Source organism: Pelobates fuscus, chromosome 7 (assembly GCF_036172605.1).
Source record: "Pelobates fuscus isolate aPelFus1 chromosome 7, aPelFus1.pri, whole genome shotgun sequence".
NCBI lineage: Eukaryota > Metazoa > Chordata > Amphibia > Anura > Pelobatidae > Pelobates > Pelobates fuscus.
The window spans coordinates 106,141,584-106,157,740 of record NC_086323.1 but is presented as its reverse complement, the minus strand read 5'-3'; the positions used below and the strand labels follow the sequence as shown (position 1 = coordinate 106,157,740).

Here is a 16,157-nt window from a genome sequence, read left to right as displayed (position 1 = left end):
TTTTACCTGGGGTCTGTCAGGTGCCATTCTCTGCCTCCTCTACCTCAGCCAGAGAACCAAAAACTCCTTAAGCTTAAGCCATAAGCTTACAGCTGAGGTATTGGAGGCAGGATGCAGCATCCCATTTAAGAAGTGTAACCATTCTAAAAGGGTTTGACTATTTACAATGGGAAGGGTGCCAGGGCACTCCTTACACCATAACCACTACAGCCTGCTGTAGTAGTTTTGGTGCAACCACTCTCTGCCTCCAAATACCTCAGCCACAGAACCAAAAAACCCTTAAGTTTAAACCATTAGCTTACAGCTGAGATAGTGGAGGCAGGGTGTGGCTACGCAGGTAAGAAGTGAAACCATTCTAAAAGAGTTTGAATATTTACAATGGGAAGGGTGCCAGGGCACTCCCTACTCCATAACCACTACAGACTGCTTTAGTAGTTATGGTGCCACCACTCTCTGCATCCAAATACCTCAGCCACAGAAAATAATGATAAGCTTATAGCTGAGCTAGTGGAGATGGGGTGTGGCTTGCAAGTAAGAAGTCAAACCATTCTAAAAGGGTTTGAATATTTACTACAGGAAAGATGCCAGGTCACTCCTGGCATTATAAACCACTACAGCGCATTTTCATGGTTATGGTGCCTTAGGGTTCCTTTATCTTGTACAGACATAAACACGTATAAATAAAATAATCAGTGTTAAAAATTAATCCCTAAAACAACTACATTGTTTCAATAAAAGTCTTGCTACTTTTGGTAAATGCATGTCATGGTGCTAAGACGGATAGTACAGCCAGGACCTGAATTCCTTGCCTAATGCAATATGAAAACAATTGATTAAAAACAAATCATCATTGAATTTCCATTATCGGTCACAAATTTGGGGGAAAACATTTCAGCTTCTATTAGCTTATCTTTTAACTTGATTTATGTTTTATGATAAATGAAGATAGATAAGGCTAGTATATAAACATGGGTACATCACTGCAAATAGTAAAAGGAATGTACAACAACTACATTCCATGCCAGATCACTACAAATCTACAGTAACTTTCCATATATAAACCACTGAGCAAATGGGGAGATTTTCAAAATGGCTGCTGCAGGAAGCTACAGACTACAGGGAGACAGGAGAAACCTTGTATGGCAATCTATGCAATTGTCATTCTTGTAGTTTCCTTTTGAAAAGTCTTGCAGTTGTGTGCACTCACTGGATTCACATGCAAATCACTTTTATTGGATCATAACGCAACAAGCAATGTTTCAACCTAAACAAAGGTCTTCGACAAAGCGTTATGATCCAATAAACTGCTTTGCATGTGAACCCAGTGGGTGCCTGAAGCTCCTTTTTGGATATATCTGATACACGGAATGTGCTGGTCCTACTTCGGCTAAAGCACCCTGTGGCTATTGGAAATTCAGTGCAGTCCTTCCTCCTTTTGTGGTATTGTACTTCTGTGCACTGAAAAAGGGGCTCGCCAAATTTATATTAACATTATATACAACACTTATAAAAGACACTTATAAAATTATAAAACATTATATACAACACTTGCACACACGCTCAGCAACATCAGACATCATCTTTCTGACAGTTTCATGATTTAAATAAATCATATGTTATATAGAACTGTCTATCCATGACCAGAACAATGAAATCCACCTCCCACCTGTTCTTTAATCAAACATGTTATTTCTTATGCACAAGTATACGCAGAGGAGAGTATACACACACATGTATATATAGAGGAAAATGTTAGATTATTTCAAAGCACATTATTAATACAGAGAACATAGAATAAAAATGTTTTGTTAATAACTATTGATACTTAACTATCCACCTCCGTGAATAACAGAGGTAAAAATAAATACTAATAAATAATATAGAAATAAAACAAAAACATGGAAGCATCAATGATTTTTTTAACGAAAAGAGTTAACTTGCGTTGAAAGTAGACCCTTTTTCAACAAAAATATATATAAGTGCATTATGGAGATATTGACAATAATTCCAGTGTGAATCCCCGGGTTTGCTGGAAATCTGCAATTTCTGACGTAGGCATAGCTGAGATTTCAATGGGATTGCACATTAGACAGTGTACAGTATAGGTAGTCCAGCAGAAATGTAATTCATGCAGTGCATCAGCTTCTATTATCAGATAGCTTAATTCATTCATTCATTCATTCATTCCTCCATTCATTCATTTTTAATACATTAGTGCAGTCACAGGTTCTCTTCATGACACAATCCGTTTACTGGAATGGTTCTATCTATCAACCAATCCTGGTCTAACCTTGTTTTCAGTGGATATTAGTTTAGCTGTTATAATGAAACTATAAAACATACTGCAGTTTTCATTGGCAGGCTTGTGTTTGTTTTTTTCATGAAATAATTTACTTGTAGCTTTTCTAGCATTCTGCTAATGAATAACTTTTACAATAGTCCTCCTGCGATGGCGTACAGTGGGGGAATAGTTATATAACTGCAGAGGTTTCTGCAAATTAAATAATCTATAATGAACAGCATGAAAGGCATGAAAGGGAACAGGAACAGAGGATGATTGAGTTATAACATGTACAACATAGGTAGTTATGGTGCTTAAATTGCCCCTTTAAATCTACATGTCATTTCAAGTGCCTCTTGATGACACTCTTTCCTGTCCCCTGTCATGTTTTCTCTAAGCTTGGATGATTTAGTCTATGAGTGTTTGACAGGATTGCACAGCAATACAATTGAAGGTTGTCTAGTTTTAACTCCTTAAGGACCAAATGTTGCATTTAGCTGTCATCACAATATGGTCCCTAAAGAATGTATGCCAGTATGGCGTGGCATTCTTCTTTAGGTGCAGAACGTCTCTTTAGTTGATAATTAAGTGGGTCTTTCCATTTTAGAATGGTATAGTTTAAATTGTAACTGTTAGGGCAGAACAGCCATCATTGTTCCCTAGGGAGTTACAATCCAATTTAAACATTTTAGTTTATTTAAAAACATTGGGCTTCCTCTAAATCACATTCTCAATTACATAAACAAATCAATAGGTCATAGTGACCTGAAATGGTAACTGAATATAAAATATAAATATGAGAAATTGTAACCCTAGATGATAATCTGTTTATCTTTTTATTTTTTTATCTTTTTTATGGATATGTTTTGAAGACTTTAATTTATTATTCATATAATAAAAAAAGGTTATTCACTAAAGTGAGAGTTCAAATGTAAGGCCAAAGTAGCTGACCTAGAAGCATTGCAGACTTAGAGAATCCAGTTTGGCTATTTCTGTCCTAAATTTTAAATTCACTTTGAAACCAGCTAACCAATATTTTATTATTTATCAGTATTTAATTTACAGTACTCCGTATGTGGTAGTGTGTGTTCTTCCAAGACAGAGCAGAAAAAAATACTAAAGAAGAAGAAAATAAATACAGATTAAAACAAGAATCACAGGAACTTAGTTTAAATTGTGCTGTAGTGGTTATGGTGCAGTGTTCCTTTAACAACTCGATTCATATAGTTGCAGCAGTAGGAAACTGCTCTATATGTATCAAACTTGGGCACGTCAGGCTGCAACAGGTGACTTTTGCAAGCATTTAGTTTTTTTTTTTTTTAAATAATTCAAACACTATGTTCATATATAATATGATACATAATAGGTGTTGTGTAGGTTATCAGCAATAGCAATGTGTATTAGAGGAAAAAGATACGTATAAAGTGATCAACATATGTTTTGGAGTTTTTTTTAAAGGTAAACTAGCATTTAATATGTATTGAAGTATAGAGTGTTCTTATCTAAAATAAATACTAATTGTGATAGCAGCGCAACCCACACATGTCCAAAATGGCATTTTTCTTCACCGACAAAAATACTAAAGGCTGTTACAGCAATGGTAGCAGTATTGTGTATACTTCCAATTGTATATTTATGATTTTTACCATTTATATTTTATATATTTTTTCTTTTCGCATCCACACCTCTTCGAGCTACTGGAGCTTCAGAAAGAATTTTCCCCAAGATGCTGACTTGATAGAGGTTAAATATGTACATCCTAAATCACATTCTGCATGTTACCAATCCCATAGCAGTTGTATGCTAGAAATAAGTAAATATCAAAGAAGAATTTTCAGAGTCTCTTGCTCTAACTGTATTGTATGCATCTTTGACACATATCACTGTAAGCCAGCATCGGTATGGGTCAAATTCTCCATGATATCCAATTTAATGAATACATCTGTTTTTTATAGAAATATGAATTAGTTGGTTGGATGAAATAATGTAACATGGGGTGATTTGTTTCACATATACTATTGTTGGAAGGGGAAAATACAGTTTGTATACTTTACTGCTATGATTGAGGGGTACTGTTAGGATAAAGGGAATGGGTGGCATTTAGCTCACTGTTGAAGAATAAAGCAAAAGATGACTGCCACTACCACATACAATTACGCAAGTTAGTCTAGGCAGCACCGGAGTACACTTTACAATAACATATAAGGTGCTTAGATCTAACAACATGTTTCTCTGGATACATAGATAAAAGAAATAGGGTTAAAGGTGTTGTCTATGGATCTTGGTATGTCTGGGTTCCACAGCATAAGAAAGGTCTTAGTCAGAAAGACAGTCAGATATGCAAAAAAATAAACGCAACCCTGAATTAAACATTTTACCGGAAACTTATTTGGAATCTTTTTTTATCTATTGTTTGGCTTCTAAAATCCATAGTTTTCACATAAAAAACCCCACAAGAAAAACGAAACAGATCTGGACTGGGATACCATATACGTAAAACGATTTGCCATTTGGCTAGGCATCTGAGATCCTATAAATAATCGTAATGAATCCAAAAGTGGAGAACGCGTCTCAGCAGGTGTGAAGTTAAGCAGCGTTGAGTATAATCTCAATGGTTTTGATGTTTGTCTCTTTATATATAGCAAGCACATTGAGGATGTTTACAAATATAGACACAATATCATAGCATTTTTCGAGGCTCTGCAAAATATCCCCTTCTCAGTGGTCTTACGTGTTCCCAGTTTGCATGCTGCAATCTATAATGAATGCGACGGCGAGGCTCATTTTTCTGTCCACCCGCACCTCCCACGCCTCCCTCCTCTGTCTGTCCCTACATTGGCTTCCAGTTAGATATAGAGCTCAATTTAAGATTCTGGTGCTTGCTTACAAGTCCCTACGTAATGCTGCTCAAACCTACCTATCCTCCCTAATACACAAATATGTCCCGTCGAGGCCCCTGCGCTCTGTCCGTACTCCCACATCTGATGCTCACCTCCAAGACTTCTCCAGGGCTGCACCTTTTCTGTGGAACTCCCTTCCCTTCTCCATTAGACTTTCACCCAGTCTCCACTCCTTCAAAAAATCTTTGAACACACACTTCTTCAGGAAAGCATATGATTTAAACTGTTGGTGGGTTTTCGTCCCCCCTCCCCGCCATGACTTCTCTCCTGCAACTGTCAAAAATAACCTACTAAGTTCTAAGTGATTACTTTTCTAGCAACCTATTACATTACCCCTACTTATACCCTCTGTGTCACTATACGTCACTCCCTTTAGCATGTAAGCTCATTAAGCAGGGCCCTCAACCCCTCTGTTCCTGTGCGTCCATTTGTCTGGTTACAATTGCGTGTCTGTTAGTCCATCCATTGTACAGCGCTACAGAATTTGCTATATGAATAATAAAATAATAATAATATCCATCTCATTACTGCATTACTAGTTATAATAAAGTAGTTAGTAGTGAATTGTGTCTTATGACCATAGGTGACCATAGGTGATCCAATTGTTTCTTATGACCATAGGTGATCCAACTGCACCAACCAAGCACACAAGACCCTTAGAAGTACTATGTTGATATAAGACAAAGGTGACTTTTAGCTTCTTTACTCACTATTCAATTGTCTGACACTTCCCTTGTTTATTATGCTATCAAGCTCTCATTAAGAACACTATAATATTTGCTGTCATCTCAATGTTCCACTTAGCCTTTCTTAAAGGAACAATGTAGTCACCAGAATCACTACAGCTTAATGTAGGGACATATAGCCAGTCCGTGCAGGTTCAGCAGTGTAAACTCTACTTTTACACTGCTGCCTATTACCAAATTGAGTGGTTTTCACTCCAAAAGCCACCAGAGGAACTTTTTGTTCGGTCCTGCAAAAATTGCTGATGCATTTCTATGAGGAGATGCTGATTGGAGAAGTATAGCAATTTGCTGAGCATCTGCAGTATCCTTCAAATGCAAAACTAAATTATCTAAGTCAAAGAGGTGGGCTGGGGGCACAGAGACCAGTGCCGTGAGGTCTAAAAGGTAAGTAAAACTTATTTTTTACTGCAAACTGGGGGAATGGTCATATAAATAGTTAGTTTACATAGTTAGTTAGAACTATTATGTGCCTCTAGTGTCATATGTGTGACACTTTTAAAAGTGCCAATTATAAAAGAAATTGCCATTTGTATAACTGGGGGTAGAAATATGTTTTTCTTCCTCTGTGGAGCTAACGGAAGTAGCAAGCATGCTAGGCTACAGTGCGTCTTCATTCCAATCTCCCCGACTTAATTGATTAGCTTAGACTTGAGACTTGTGTATGTGTATCTGTGTGTGGGTATATGTTTTCTTCAATGTGTATGTGTATCTGTGTGTGTCAATGTGTATGTGTATCTGTGTATTTCTATCTGTGTGTGAATATATGTGCGTGTCAGTGTGTATGTATATAAATGTGTGTGTGTGTGTGTGTTTGTATGTTAGTGTGTATCGGTTTGACTGTGTGTGACTGCATATGAGTATATGTGCATAGATCCCAGCATTCACATTCAAACATCAACAGTACATACAAAAACACCAGTCCAATCAAACACCAACACTGCAGGCAATAAACACCAACACTGCATACAAAAAAAGCCCGGTATTAAAACACCAACATTATATACAAGCAAACCTCTGCATTCAAACACCAAAAGAACACACAAATGTACCCCTTCATTAAAACACGAACACTATACATGGTAGACCCCCAGCTGGCAATGCCTTGTTGGAGATATATGACAGATGGGAATCTACCTTTTGGCCATCCTTGGGATAAGGGAGAATTAAAAAAGATTTCTTTCACCAAGATCATCTCTACATTAATTCCACCTTGCACACGTTAATTAGTCTTCCGATTGGAGGTTACATTCTAACGTGGGTGTGGGTAGTGCCGAGGAGTGCAGTGGCGTCATCTGTCACGTCAGAATTCGGTGCCACATCCTCCTCAGAAGGTCAGCATTATCTCCAAAAGTCATCAAGTCATCAGAGAGAGAGTAAGAAAAAAATAATGATGTGAGTGTGTTTTGATTGGGATACAACAATTTATCCCTAGACACAAGCAGCACAATGTCTTAATTACAAACCCTACCTGATTTCATTTGAACTGTCTTTTGGAACTGATCACTTGCCAGGTATTGGATGGTGACATTTGGTTGAAGTCACAAATTGAAATCACTACTTGAGCATTAAATACCATTTTCAATACAAACCTCTACATTCACATTGATTTGGTGATGTTGAAATAAGTGTCTGATGTATGACGTTAAATCACTTAATGTAACCACGAGCAGAGAAGTGCTGTATAGAAATGGACCGTTTTCATTCCTAAACCATACAATCAATCTGAAAGTGCTACAAAAAAATGTTGGCTTCATAGAAAACAATAAGCTTATCTGTTGGTTGAGGGGGTGTATAATATTTCTTCTGCTTAATTTTAATAAATAAGGAAAAAAATCAGAAGTGAGTAGGATGGTCACAAACATGGCATTCCTGTGCATATTTCAGATGTAGCCTTGCAATACATTTTAAACATGCCACCTCCATCTTTCTACTGCCAATATTGCTCCCCACGAAATGCATAATGCATGCACTTATTCTTCCTTCCTTCTCTCTATTCCTCCTCTGCTATTGCTTTGTTCGATCCCACTTGCTGCTAGCGAGCAAAGAAAGAGCCGAGTGGACCTGCAGAGCTTCCTGTGTCTCTGCATTGAGTTACTATGGAGATAGCGTAGAAGGGCTAAGTTAGAATGCAGTAAGTCTTGTGTGGGAGGCAAATACAGCTTGTTCTTTGGTTTTCACAGTTACCCAAAGCTGTACCACTATTATCTAGAGCTACGGAGACCTGGCGTGAAATGTACTAACCCTTTAGGTACCGGGTATGTCTAATGCTTTTCCAGTAACATTAATATATGTTGTTTTTCATTTGCAAAACTACCTTCATTGTATGCTCACTAGCCTGCTTGTGTTGTTCACATCCTTCTTTCATGTTTGTAGAAAAAAACAAAAACACACAGCTAATTGAATTAACCCAGATGACGCTGGGAGACGGGCATATCATTTAAAATCACCATCGGAAATCATAGCAAGTAGATGTTCAGCTTCCTATTTATCCCAAACATATACCGAAAATAAAGTCTTATTTTAGAAGAAAGTAAAAGAGAACGATTGAATAAATTAGGATGCATCACCTACTCTTTGAGAATCTTAGCTATGATTTAGAATCGTGTACCTGAAATAGGTAAAGCTGTTGCATTAATGCTACATTACAAAGTGGGACTACCTGTAGAGAACTTCATAATTGGATTCAGATATTTGTCTATTTTAGTAATCTAGTAGGAAACTGCAAGTTGCAACTGATACAGTGTTAGACAAATATAAAAATCATTAGCGCAATTTCCAGAAATTGTGTTATCAGAGTTAAAGGATGAAACATTAGATTACTGTGGGGAATAGAGTCAGGAACAGGCCCAATGTTCCAAAGTGGAGGCAACTCTGAACTAAATGAGCATAGAGATTGTGAAATGATGTACCTCTTTAAAAACTCCACAAGGAGCAAAACATTATTGCCTCAATGTGGATGTGATGTGATGTCATATGGCTTTTCTAGTAGGTGGGGTTAAGGACATATTCAAGCAGAGCTCAGACCTCTCTACATCCATGCTTTTTTTTTTTTTTTTTTTTTTTTTTAGAAATTGAAAATTGAAGACAATGGAGAATGAATCGAGTTACAAACTTTATGTCACAAATAACTGAACTGGTAATAATCTCCAGCCAAGCTAATTTCCCATTCAAAAATGTCATTACATTTGCATTTCCATTGCCTATTCTCCATAACTGCTATTTTCGTGATTACAATATGTTGCAATGAAAACACAAACAAAATTCTGAATTTCAGGGAATTCAAAGTGAATTTAAAAGTTTAGGCTAAAATAGGCAAACTAGAAAGTTTTTCCAAGTCAATTCGGTTTTCAGTTTATCTATTTTGGCCTAATTTTTTTAATTTAGTGACCAAAAGTAAATTCACACCTGACTATATAATTATTATTATTATAAAGAATCAAATTCTGTAAAGTTAAAACCATTATAAGTCAAACACACAACACACATGATAAATTAAGGGACAAAAGGTAACAAATACATTGATCAAATGAGCTTACAATCTAAAATATATCACAGTGTGTTAATTGACAATTATTCAATTTATTACAGGTCTTACAAATTCCAAATGGTTCCTGGTGATTTTACAAATCATTAAATAGTTATGTGGCTTTATACCATTATGATACATTTTTCTTATTAATTTGATCTTGTTTTGAAACCTTATTTCCCTGGAAATAGATCCTCAGTTATGTAAATTTTATATCTTTTTTATATATCTCGATTTGCAGCATAACCATACCAAAAACAACAACTGTGTATAGATATTATCACCAAAACGAAAGACTTTAAATTCTGAAGTCACTGGCTCAGTAAGACCTCTCAGTTTAATGAAGGGCCTAATATGTACTATGATGGTATAGATACCCCAGAACAGTGCGTACTTATCCAGGCTAAAATACACACTACTGTCCCAAGATGTGTCATGATGTCCATAGGAGCAGAATTGGAAAATACCTAAATTTTGGGCAGTCAGTGTCCCCTGAGAAGTGGATTGGGAAACACTTTCTTATGGGAATATGAAATGTGAATTGTGCAATAAAATAACATGACGATACAGCATATGTACGAGCGTAGTACAAATTCATAAATTCGATTTCTCAATAAGGCTGAGCAATCTATAACAATCAAATTAACAGTTCTTATCATTAGTTCAACACTCAGTGGATTGAAATGTTACTCTAGTGTATGCAATAGCAACTGTAATGAGAATAAGTTATAAAACTTAAAATAAATAGTTATCATCCTATCAATGATATATTCCTACAAAAACAATCAACCTCCTTTCTCCAAGCCCCACCACCATCCACATTCTAAGTGTTGAAAAGCTTCCAAGCTCGGCAGTTCAGTAGTACCATATAAGAGCATAAAAATGGGCTTATCTTAAGCAGACATCTTGCAAGTTAATTCTGTGAAAGCCATCCAAGATAGATAAAGTGATAAAAGAGCTATAATCTAAGTAGCACACATAACCTCCTTCTTCATTTCGGGCTGCCAATATACAGAGGTATTTATATTCCCTTCCTTGCCCAAAACTACGTGAATCCCAACACCCTGACTACAGCCTTCTGAGATATCTCCCACTGTGTTAAATTCATACATAAGACAATTATCTGTTTATTAATTAGAAGCCAGTACGTAGTTATTCTAATAAGACTTCTATAGAAAACATTTTATGTACAAGTTGCTGTTTAATATAAATGATAATCACAGAGCTGAACTAAAAGTGCCAAATCTGGCAATGCTGTTACTTCTGAAAGGTATTAAGGTCTGTTAATAAAATAAATAAATATATATATTGCAATAATCAATGGCAAATGATACACAAAATGCACAAAACTTGAAAATTGAAGCAGTCGCTAAAGAAATATATATATATTCCTTTAGCGACTGCTTCAATTTTCAAGTTTTGTGCATTTTGTGTATCATTTGCCATTGATTATTACAATGTGATTGTTATTTTATGGTACATCATTTTTGAATCCGTGACATTAGTTCTATGCTATTTTAAAAACTATTTTTCATGTTTATGTTTTTACCCTTCGTACACAAGTATCCTTATAGCGCAATGACAGTGTTATCAATCTGAAAAAACTGAAAGTTAGTGAAGAATCAAATAAGTTGCAAGGCAATATTCTTTTTCGTTTATTTATCATAGTAAAGATGTTGGAGTTTTTGTATTATATAAACAAACAGAAATTTTTTTGTATTTTTTATTTGTGTTTGTTTTTTTTTTTTTTTGCTTTCATAAAACCAAGCAAAACATGCTTACTGTGAGAATGAAAAATCACACCTTAAACATGATCACTGGTAAATGGCTTATCTGAATGTGATAAAATCACTCTCTGGAATGATAATCTGGCATTATAAACTCTTTCTAGGTATAACATTTTAGTTGAGTCTAAGCCCACCCTCTCTTGAAAATGTCAGCAAATAGCCGAGCTCTTTAGCTTCATTTGTATGAAAAGCTTCCATAATTAAAAAAATTGATAAATTGCAACAATTTTTTGTTAGACAAGCACAGCTTAGCAAGCACACAGAATGTCACGATGCAGAGGTTGTAGGTCAATTCTAGTCCATCTCGAGCTGGACCTCACACCAGACAAATCTCTGTACAATTAGCAAGCGTGACTAATGCAAAAAAGGTATAGTAAATTGTCTTGAAACGTGGGGGTGGTGAGTTGTGGAGATGCCTCTTACAGATTTTGAAAAATAACCTCTCCGCAGGTTGTGTCTAAAGAAATAGACAAGTGTAATAATATTCATGCCTATATAGGAAAAGGGATATTGTGGCATTTGCATTAAATAGAAACAAACAAACAAAAAAATTATGATTTTATATATATATATATATATATATATATATATGTGTATATATATATATATATATATATATATATATATATATATATATATTACATATGTGTGATAATATCTGTCTGGGTTCTTAAAAGGACAAGATGTACCTATTGATACATTTATGTTAGTATATATTTATGTTATATATATGTTTAGTTTGTTTTTTTGCAAGGTGATGGTATTAGTTTAGGAAGGCCATTTGGAAGCTTCTGGCCTGCCTGAAAAGTGTCTAGGGTCTACTGAATAAATAGCAGATGTACGGCTCTGTAGGTTTAATAGGGAGGTTGTAATGCTGAATGATATATGGTCCATATTTATTAAATTGGATCATTCCATTTTATTTTCAGTTTACGACAGCCAAATGATGAACAGGTTTAGTAGCACAATTCAAGGTAATGTAATAGATTGACTAATGATGGCTATAAATAATTGGTATAAAACAAGATGATTGTCAGAAATGTTTAAGAAAAAACAAAACATTTTTTTATTTAAGGTGGATGTAGTGGATCGGTGTTTGTTTATCTGTAATTTAATTGATTTATTATAATTTAAACAGACAACCAGGTGTGAACACCTGTCATCACCTCTAATCATTATTTTCATTTGTGGTTTCAGTCATGGAGGCGTAAGGCCTGATCAGGCCCCCTAGCAGAGGTTGGAGTGCTTTATTCTATTCTATGCATTTTTCAGGCCTCTCCATAGAGCAAATGTTTTGCACACATAACAGGTTTAAAAAATATACACTGTAATGCAACATTGAGTGATACGTTTCAGTGGAACATACCATGCCAAACATTGGGGATGTTCCAGATGTGCACAGGTCAGCCTCACTACTGCTTTCCCTTACCTGCACTTCTGCTTTGAGAGAGCAAGAAAATCTATCTCTGTATATATCTGGTTATAACTAAGCAAACGTCGGTATATTATCCTTTTTTAAGTTTGCCTTATTTAAATACATTTTAGCTGATAATATTTTTAAAACATATTTATGTTTTCATTTGATTTAAAAAAAAAAAAAAAGAAAAAAATTAACAGTGACTGAGTATACTACTAATAATGAAAAATATTATTGGGTGCACACCCTAATGAAATGTTCTGCGCATGCTTTAGGTGTTGATTCTGACAGTATGTAGTGAGATGCAACAATGAGCTGAACTATGCACATGTGCATACTAACACTATGCAGTCTGTAAAAGGATGTGCCCCTAAAATATGATATGAGTAGATCAATAATACACTATAAACTAGTAATATTACTACACCAAAAACAAAATGTATAAAAATACAAAATTACAAAATTTCAAACTTTGTAAATAAAAAAAACAACAAAAAACATAACACAAAAATTGCACAATATTCAGATGTCTCATAACAAATAATAAAAAGAGTCAGGAAATGATTTGTTAAAAAAATGGAAGACTATTTAAGGCATAGCCCATTTTAAAGAAAATGTACCAAACATCTGAATACATGTAACGTGCATGGTTTATGTCTCTGCCCATGTGAATAGCAACGTGTTACTTCCAGGGTCATTTTAAGAAGTAAAATAAGGCCTCAACTAACTGCCAGGCCTGTGAGTCTAAGACCATGCATCTTACTACTGCAATAGTATGTGACATACACACATTTACACCATACATCTCTATTAGATCCCATTATAGTGAAAATAACAATTACCATGATTTCAGCTGGATACAGTGATGTACACAGAAATACAACCGAGCAATGCATCACAGAAAAACCTTTGGAAATCTGAATACCAATTGCATACCTGTATGTGTATTTCTGTATGTACGTGTGTCCACATGTGTGCAATGTGTTCCTTTATTGCATTCACTAAAATTGATGCAGGTTTCTATAATTAAGTGTGTGGGGGTCTTCTAGTATTACGAGTAAAAAATAAATCAATCAGTGGCATTTTGTATATGCACACCATCACGTTTTTCAGCCACTGCACCTAACAGGTGTATTGATAAAAGGAATTTAAAAAAAAATACTTTGGTCCACAGGGCATCAAATGCACCACTGGCAACGAGAACACTGGAATTCTAGAAACGAAGTATAAAACAGAGATATTTGTAGAAATAAAATATACTACAGCAGCTTCCATATTCTCACATCTATACAAGCCTGCAGAAAATGTGAGATGCAACAGCTACTAGAGGTGAATGTGATGAAGGATCTCATACATGGAGTATTTGCCATGCAGCTCATCCTTGAGGGATTGCAATCACAGGTAGCAGGGACTGATGGAATTGTTGCAAACTGAGGTACAAAGGTTGAGAAAGAAACAGGTATTGTCTCGGACTTACCTGGGCTTGTAGACACAGATCCGTTAGTCTGTTGGGTTAAAGCTGTGGACATGATGGGATTATGCTGTTCTTTCTTCTACCTTGCATATCCACATAGGAAAACAGGGTGCAGAAATACATAGGAATAAAAAAAAAATGCAAAAGGATTGGAGATTTAAAGGAGGAAATGCAATCCTTTGTGTATTAGCCAAATCCTTCCTGACTTTGAGAAGCAAAGGCAGAAATTCAGGAAGAAGAAGAATAAATCACAGATTGTTCTGTAAAGCACGATGTAGGACTGGGATAACAAGCTCCTTTTTGTGGCCAGATCCTGTAGGTTTGTATATGTGGATCTGGAAGGCTTATTTGCTCCTTAGCTGATCAATGCTGTTGCTATCTGCAGCATAATGTTCTCATTCTAAACACCCCCTTCCTATACAGAAGAGAGAGAGAGAGAGAGAGAGAGAGAGAGAGGTGGAATCAATATTTTATTAGAGAGAAGAAAATGGTGAAATGGGGGGAAAACAAGCATCTAAATACAGAGATTAATTTACAGTTTCTGTATCCCCCCAAAAAACAGAGAACAGGTTACAGGAAAAAGGCTGAAAGATGGCCATACATTATTAATAGGATGGGTTTAGCAGAGGCATCCTCAGAAATGGGCTAAAGACAGACAAGAATTATCTACTGACTGCAAAGAGAGAGAGAGAGAGAGAGAGAGAGGGAGGAGAGGGGGAGAGAGAGGCACGATTTCTCAAGCACACATGTAGCTATTTTAATTGCCACCTTCATTGCAAACAACACAGGGAAGCCTTGTTCAATGTAAAATATCACTAAAGCAGGGACAGGAAGGTGCTCTAGCATCCCTCTGCATGGCAGTGTTTTAAATGCACAGGCATGCCAGTGTAAAATGTGTGTGCATGCATGTATAGTCACGGGGGCATGCATTCCCAGGCAGCTAGCTCAGCTGGGCACACAGACATGTAGGCACCTGTATGGGTGAATGCATGATTTACATGATTTGGATCTAATGGTGAGCACTGAAGGGGTTAAAAGAGAGAGAGATGGATGGAAAGATAGATACACATATAGATGGAGAGATAGATATTAACCCATTAAGTGACAATGAGGTGGTATGAAGGTGGGTGGGCTGCAATGTGATGGGAGTTTTTTTTTATATATATATTAACCCCTTATGTCTCAAGGCAGCTATTGCACCCATGTCTTCCAGGGAGATAAAAGTCCACACGCACCTAACATACATGCAGACATGGGTGATTCATCCACAATAAATGTTACAATAAAAATGATGCTTGTGGAGGAGGAGGGGTAGCTGTGTAACATGAAGGCAATGGATATATGTGTACTTACAGTCATGTCAGCTAGCTCCAGCCATGTAATGCAGATACTTGATTTCTCACCCCATGCACACTGTACACACACTGTCGGGATTAGGGAGAAAAGGAGAATTTCCCTGCCAAGAATCCCTTCTCTGTGACTTCTGCTGAAACTGATTGGACAGCCAACGTCATGTTCTGTAATGGGGGAATGGGCTCCCCCTAATGTTGGCTCTTGGAAATACATGCATTTTATATATAGATGGGATGATAGATTAGATAGATAGATAGATAGATAGATAGATAGATAGATAGATAGATAGATAGATAGATAGATAAATTTAATGTCAATCCTTCAGGAGATCCTCCTTGAAAAGGACACACATATTTTAAACTTGGGTTGTAATAATGAGTTAAAACAAAACAAACAAAAAAACATAGAAAACACAGCTCAATTGACACAAATGCCATTCTTCAAGAGAGTTGTGCATATTGTGTTTAAAAGGGTTACTCAAACCACCATGACTACTTCAGTGATTTTGATGGTAACTGTTTCTGCTTGAAGTATTGCAGATCCAGAGTTATTGTTACTTGTGCGCTGGAGGCTAGTTGCACCCCTAGCACACGTGAGTTGGGCAACCCAGAGCAGAGTCAGTATCAAATCTGTGCATAAAAATATGTCCGTTGTCAGCCTGCCTACAAACATA

The 16,157-nt window shown here is 36.1% G+C and overlaps 1 protein-coding gene across 1 annotated transcript in view; it reads right to left on the bottom strand.

The window, feature by feature from the left end:
• GRIN2B (glutamate ionotropic receptor NMDA type subunit 2B) overlaps positions 1-15,570 on the bottom strand; it is a 527,768-nt gene extending 512,198 nt beyond the window's left edge. Inside the window, exons 1-2 of the mRNA XM_063426354.1 lie at positions 15,485-15,570; positions 14,135-14,546 (exon numbers count right to left, since the gene is read on the bottom strand). The gene's annotated coding sequence lies outside the window, so the exon portion shown is untranslated. The remainder of the gene's footprint in view (positions 1-14,134; positions 14,547-15,484) is intronic.
• Between the last annotated feature and the right edge of the window lie 587 nt (positions 15,571-16,157).